The 7,218-nt window shown below is 42.0% G+C and overlaps 1 protein-coding gene across 1 annotated transcript in view; it reads left to right on the top strand.

Moving 5' to 3' along the window:
• The window catches only part of ARSJ (arylsulfatase family member J), a 50,898-nt gene that overhangs the window by 8,718 nt on the left and 34,962 nt on the right, over positions 1 to 7,218 (top strand). The gene's annotated exons all lie outside the window — the stretch shown is intronic.

Here is a 7,218-nt window from a genome sequence, read left to right as displayed (position 1 = left end):
TATAGAGATCTCCATCCGTCTCCGTCCCGACCGAACCCGCCCGTAACCTACATTCAGTGTCTGAAGAGATTTGTCCCTGGTGGAGTTGAGCTTAATGATACTGTCAGTAGTCCAGAGCTGGCAGTGCAGGGCCTGCACGGGTAATTCATCCCGAACGGGAAGGCGAGGAGACAGGAGGTTTTCATTTCAGCGTGGGGAAGGAAACACAAACCCACCTGGGAGAGTAGCTTGGTTTTATTGCACAGCTCTGTCTGTCTAAAGTCCTCTCGCAGAAGCTGAGCCTTGTGCTTGGAAAAGGGATGGAGGAATGTGGAATTCTGAGAATGGATAAGAACTGATGGGTGCTGAGGCAGGATAAGAGAGTGCGGATGAATCCCAGCTTAGTTGTTACAGGCGAGCAAAGCTTTACTTTGGTAATCTTCTGAAAGAGGATTCAAGTTTCCTTGTTGCTCACAGTGTTTGGTTACTGGTGGAGATATTTCACAGGGTTTGTGTCTAATTGAAAAGACAGCCTGATCCGAGCCACTGAACATGCCTGACAGGAATTCGGAAGAGGGAATCGCTGGGGCTTCATCCACAAGCCCAGGACGGTGCTGGGGCTGTTAATCCAAGCAGCGATTTGTGTGATGTTACCAGAGCAGAACGCTGGAAAGGGTTCTCAGAAAATTCTTAATTCATTACGTGTTCAGTTTGGGAGGCAGGGGATGGTATGTTTTCAGAAATCCTGGCACTCATCCAGGCCCAGCTGAAATCCCATCTAACGTATGGAGCTGCTGACTTTTAGAATGCTCACACATTCCCAGAGGAAGTGAGAGAAATGCTCTACCTGCAGAATTTTGGCTCCTTGTTATTACTTACACTGCAACAGTGCCCTGAGGCTCTGATTTGCATAACATACTCCTATACAATGTTTTGGCTGGGATTTATTACCCTCTGTGGAATCAGAGAGGTTTTATGGTTTTTAATTACTAATTGACCTTAATCAGCAGTTTTTGGTTGTTCTGGTGTTCAGAACACGCTGCTGCCTACGTTTTACATTTCTATGATTCAGTGTGCCACTGAATTCCATTCTGGGCAGCTTTTGCAGTAGATTTTGATAAATGCATTCTTCTTCCTCCGTACCTCTTGGTTCCTAAGCAACACATTTTTTGCCAGGTTAGTTATCCCTTTACCTGGTGCTTTATGGTGCAAAGTAGACAGTAGTTTTGCTGAGCACTGTAAGTGATTTTAGTGTATCATGGGGTTTTTTAAAGATTGTAAAATTGGTTAATTGTCATTTACATGTGTAGCTGCTCTATTAATTTTGGAAGAATTGATGATTTCATCCTAGATCCTAGAAAAAAGTGCCTGCGGCAGAAAAAGGCACGTGCAGCCATTATCCGCAAGCAATAGGCTTGGCAGCAGAATGCAAGAGAAGAGCTTTATTAGACAGTAACTCCTGTCCATCGAGGAGTCTCTTTCCAGCAGGCTGCAAATAGGGGGCTCACAAGGCTGTATCTGCACAGCAGCTTTAATGAAGTTTATCTTATCTGTAGATTAAGAGGTCATTTCTACCAAAGACCTTTCTAAGGCATGATAGAACCTCATTCATAAAAATGGGAATAATAAAGAGAGAAATTTCACCCCCCCAACAATATACATTCTCATATTCATAGTAAATAGCATTTCTTTAGAAATACACTGTGTTCACACATGCTTAGATAGTTTACCAAACTTGCATGAAGTATTGCTTGATTTAAATATCAAAAAAGAGATTTATAGCACACTTCTCCTTAAAAGCCTTGTGGTTCCTTTGTTGTTGTTTTTTTTAATCTCTTCTATCATATTCTATCTCTTAATGCGTGTTTGGTTATGTGTGTAAGCAGAGAGTTTAGAATTGGGTGAGGAATGCAAATAGTTGCCTCGTGGACTGGACAGTATCAGCCTCAGACTATTTTACTAGAAGTAAAATACAGAAGTTTCAGTGATTGTGGTTAACAACTGGAATAGTGAATCAGGGTCTATAATCATAACTTTTAAATGTAGTCTGGGTTAATTTCTAAAACATTTCCCCCCATGTTTATAAGAGCATTATTTCAAGGATGTTCTGTAGTCTCTATGGCATGAGCTGCTACACAGATGGTAATGGTGGGCTCTTCCAGCTTTAAAATCTATAACTAAATCTAATTATTACCGTCTTCACTAAGAGCTGCTGTGATTGCTTTGAAAATCTCACTGTGAAACTCAACGTAAAGAAAGCAAATGAAAGTTCTTGCAGTATGCAGTTGCGAAAATCAAACATACTAGTGGGTTTAAAGCAAACCAAAGGCAGTATTTCTCACAGTGCATTAGCCAAACTGGCTATGAGATGAGAAATAGGAATAGGTTCGATAGAAAAACATATCATTTCCCTCCCAATTATTGATTGTGATACAATAAACTCAGGAAATCTCCAGCCTGCTGGGTGCTGGAAGGGACCCATTTCCCAGACAAGAGACATTTGTTATGGCTCCAGGCAGATAAGGAATATGCCAGATCAAGCTTTATTGCTTTTTCCAGTGCATGCAGGAGGAATGCAAGTTGGTGTTTCTCTGATTTGACTAGTTACTTCTGCTTTTGAGTTTAGTCCTCCTGTTTGGTTTCTGAGTGGCTCGAATTACTGAACCACATAGATGACATTTATGATCCATTACCTAACACTTTTCTGCAGCAATGACATTCTAGCAGTTAATAATTCTGAACAAGAAATGAGCTGAACAAAATGGCCCAGGCAAAGGTGAAGGAGTGAGGTGTTGGGGTGGGTTTGGGTTGGGATTTTTTTGTGGAGGTAAAGACTGGGTGTTTGGCGATTGTGATTGTTGGGTTTTCTGTTGTTTTTAGGTTTTTTTAAATCTGAATCATGATAAGGTACAATTAGAATTTATTACCAAAGTAATCTCTGATATTGCAATCTGTAAAGTTCTGTATGCATGAAGCTTTTATTTGGTGTGTAGCAGTGAATCATCTAAATGTCATTTCTAGTATTTAACAACTATTTAAAACATCCTGAGCCTTACAAACACTTCATTAGCATTCTTCCTTCTAAGGACAAGCACCATTCCCAGTTTAAAGCATCCCTCTCCCTTAAAGCTTGCATTGGAAAGGCACAGCGTTTTGTCAGCTGTGCACCCATAACCTTGAAATCCAATATTCACAAGACCAAAAGAAATACTTAGAATTATATTTTGCTATAGTTGTACCCTTTTGACCAGTCTGTGTTTTCAGCTTTATTGTTGCGTGGGATAAAAATGTCCTGTTGTGTGAATGCCTGGCAGTTGGTAGAACACTTGCAGCAGTCTGTGGTGTATCCCTCCTAATTTTTCTGAACAGAGAGAAAGGTTTTTCTTTCATTGTAAAACTTCAATAATTTTGAAAAGGTAATACATCTTGCATCCTGTTTAAACTTCCTAGATTTATGTTGCATTCATTATAAGCTCATGCCTTGCCCCACTTCTCTTGTTCTGGCCTTTTTAAGTACAATAGAGTGCAGTTTTAAACAAGAGTGCAAGTTTTAAACGAGACAGGTAAGACCTTTGTGTAAAACCCCACACTTTAGGAACAGATGAGACTGTTCCTTCTGTACTGTTAGTGGCAAGGAAACCGTGCTGGAGATTGTAGCTGAGAAAGAGATTTAGCCAACATGCTAAAGCTTCGTAGCACTAACGTGCTGATGGCTGTGGCAGTCTCTAAATGTGTGCTGCAACCTCTTCAGATTATTTGGCTCTTCAGAGACTCAGTAAAGCCAGAAAAGTGTCCTCACCCCTTGCTCTCTGACAGCCAGAGAACTGTGACCTGTGCTCAGCAACCTGGTCTAGTGGAAGGTGTCCCTGCTCGTGGCAGGGGGATGGAATTAGATGGTCTTCATGGTCCCTTTCAAACCAAGCCACTCTGTGAGTCTATGACTTCTGCTGGCATCTGCTACTGAAACGTCCCCTGTTCCTACAGAAGCACACCAGTTGCTGTTTCCAGAAGCAGCCATTTCAGTAGGACTACAGGAATTTAAAGACTTGGTTCTGTTTCACTTGGGACCATAAACCTTATGTAACTGGGAAATGGGAGACTCCTCCAGGAAGGCCACCACCAGCTCTAAAGATGTGTTGTTTTAGTGATTATAGGGACTGACACGAGAGGGATATCTAAGGTCACGTCCCAGATTTCCAGAGTGACTTTATTGGCATCAGTTGAGTGACTGCACGTTTACATCAGTGCAGGCAGCTGAGATCAGAATCTGAACCTTTGCCTATGAAATCCAGCAGGGAGATGAGGAAAGTCTGTGTTAAATATAGAATAAGCTAAGAGCAGAGCTCTGTTTATGTCATCATAAAGCAGGGAATAAGGCACGGGTGGAATCTGAGCATTCCCAAGCAGCACATCTCTAAATTAATTACCAGGGTCCACCAAAGGGGGCGAAGGAAACGATGTAAAGCCTGTGACTCACCGAACTTCTATTCATGTTTTAGTTTGCAGTTTTCGGTGATGAGTGCCTGGCAAAAGCGCAGCATCCACCTGGGAAGCAGAATGCAGGCGTGTCCTGCCTTTTTCTTCCGCTGTGAGGAAGGTACACTGAGGACAGGGGCGTGCAGAAATGAACCGAGGTGAAAGGAAATGCACAGTTACTGTTCTTGGAAATATGTAGAATATTGACTCTGTGTGTAGGCCAGAGCCTGCTTCGTTCTTCCTCTAGCTGCAGCAATTCAGCTAAAAATAGCCGTTCACAAAGCTGTTCTTTAGGCAGACGGTTTCCTGGCCTCAGGCATGACTAGGAAGAGCACTGAATTGCACATCCCAAATTGCATCCTTCCTTGTTACTGACAGCTGTGAGTCACAGGTAAGGGAAACATGTAGTCTCCAGCTAGGAAGAATTACCTTTCTCCAACTAGGAAGAATTACCTTTTTAAGACTGACCTAAGAGTTAGAAAAACAGTTATAATGTTACCATAGGAGTGTTAGCACTTGAATCTGGTTTTTTCTCTGAGCTGTCTTCCTAAGACCTCACTTACCATTATTATTCCTGTTTCTCTGTAACTTGGACTGAAACCCTCTCTCAGGAAGAGTGCTGGCGTAGGAATGAGGGTTTGCATGTTCAGTCTTCATGCTGGAGCTCTGTCCAGTCTCCTGCGCCACAGGATTGTCGCCTTTCCGAGGCAGCTGGCACAAAGGGCAGTCAGGGCAGAGAAAGGAAATGGAACATGTTCTTTTAGGATATCTTTGCGTGTCAAGCACGTCTGTCTTGGGAAGAGCAAGGTTAGTGGCAGCCTGACCTGAAATAACCAGCAAAGGGCACCTCTAAGAGCCCCTACCCAGGCTGCAGGTAACTGCAGATGAGCATCCAACTGCAGCCATCCTCTCTGCACACATTTAATTTTATGGGCTCAATACACACAGAGACTGCATAGCAAGGACTAAAAATATATCCCTTCCTAATGGTGTGCTAAATTCAATTTTAACTAGTGTACACTTGAATTAATGTATTCACTGCACTCAAGTTTAAATACCTGTGCATGTTCAGGATTTTTTTTTTCCCTCAGGGAAAAAATACTTCCTCCAGCTTTCACAGCTCTTCTGTTCCTTTCACTGAGCATCCTGGATGGGCTGTATAAACCTTGGCTACAATTTCTGAGCATCTACAAATATTTTCTTAAGTGGAATATTAATAGCACTCTATCTTCTAAGGCCTCTTTGCTTGAAGGTCAGCTGAGTATTTTGCTGACATAAGCCTGCTTTTGTTTTTGCAAAAGTGGAGAAAAAAAAAAGGGAAGCTTTGTCAGGCCTATAAAGAGAGAAGGTCAAGTTTATAGATGTCTGGCAGCGATTGCCCTCGGATATTTTCATTTGCAGCTGGGTGGGGACTACCAGGGTTTGGTATGGTTGACAGAGCACTGGAAAGTCACAGGCTCTGTTCTCCTCCTGGCCTCTAAGAGCTGTGCTCTGTGGCATCTTCTTACTATTACGTTTTTTTCCCTACTTTACTACTAGGGAAAAAAAAAAAGTATGCATTTGATCAGATACTTATCATGATACTCTGGTGTTTGCCTGGGTCCATGGTGCTACTACAGCCTATGTTAAAAGGGGATCATATTTTGTTTGTGTTAAAGGCAAAATGGCATCACTAATCCAATTTGCCCTTGACCATTTATGGATTTAAGTGTCTACATACATTGTTTTGGTCCTGTGAATGTGGGGAAAAGGCAGGAGTGAAAATTAGAATAGAAAGTTACAGAAAGTTCTTTTAATGTGAATGTAATTTCAAGGAATCATAGAGCAGTTTGGATTGGAAGGAACCTCTAATTCCAGCCCACCTGCCATGGCCAGGGACAGTAGATGAAAATGTCAGGGTTTCTTGAAGTTTAAGATTTTGGTTTGTTTTTTGTTTTTAAGAGCTCGTGTTAACATGCTGTTATTTCAGAAGGTGTTCTACCTCAGAAGTTAAACTCTGCAGGTTTTACAGTGCAGTTGTAATTTTATTGTATCACTTTTCAGTGTGGACAAGCCCTTATGTAGCATGCTAAAAGCCCTAAATCCACTTTTACTTCCACATTTTCCTGCTGTAGCATCAAAAACTTCAGCACAATGCTTAGTTATTTCTGAATAGCTCTTTTTCAATGGAAATTTTAGAGTGGGGACATTTTTGTACAACCTGATGTGAACCGAATCGGTTAGATTTGACCCAAATTGAAGTTCCCTCAAGACAGCACTACTTTATTTTTAATCTAGGAGGGATCCCAGAGGGATGCAGGAAGCCCCTCGGCAGGGACCAGTTGGAGCTTAGCACAGAGATGGAGGAACTAGAGGGCTTGGTCCAGGTATCTGTTTGAGTTAATGCTTTATAAAACTTAGTTTGACTAAAAGTTGTTCATGCTGACTCACGTTAGACAGGTCAGACCTGCAGATTCACTTCAGTTCAGCTTAATCGTGTGTGAATATCAATTTCTGCTTGACTCAGTATCTTCCAGGATGGGGTGAAGTTGTATTTTGCAACTGCAGCACATTCGTACTTTAACCCAAATTCTTAAAAATGATTGTATTCTGCAAAGGCGCATTCCTGGCGTTTGCCACAGCCTCGCCAGAATTGGAGGGTTTGGGATTTGGGGCTGTTTTGTGGCTGGAAACAAATCCGGTACGTTCATACCTTCCAGATGTTTGTGGCCAAGTCAGAAACACTTAAAACAATCAATATTTCGAGGGGGCGGAACGGGGGGG

The sequence above is a fragment of the Corvus kubaryi genome, unplaced genomic scaffold (assembly GCF_017639235.1).
Source record: "Corvus kubaryi isolate FWS band 111438036 unplaced genomic scaffold, C.kubaryi_AGA036_p1.0 37135, whole genome shotgun sequence".
NCBI lineage: Eukaryota > Metazoa > Chordata > Aves > Passeriformes > Corvidae > Corvus > Corvus kubaryi.
Note: the sequence above shows the minus strand (reverse complement) of the source record. Positions and strands in the feature narration are given on the sequence as shown.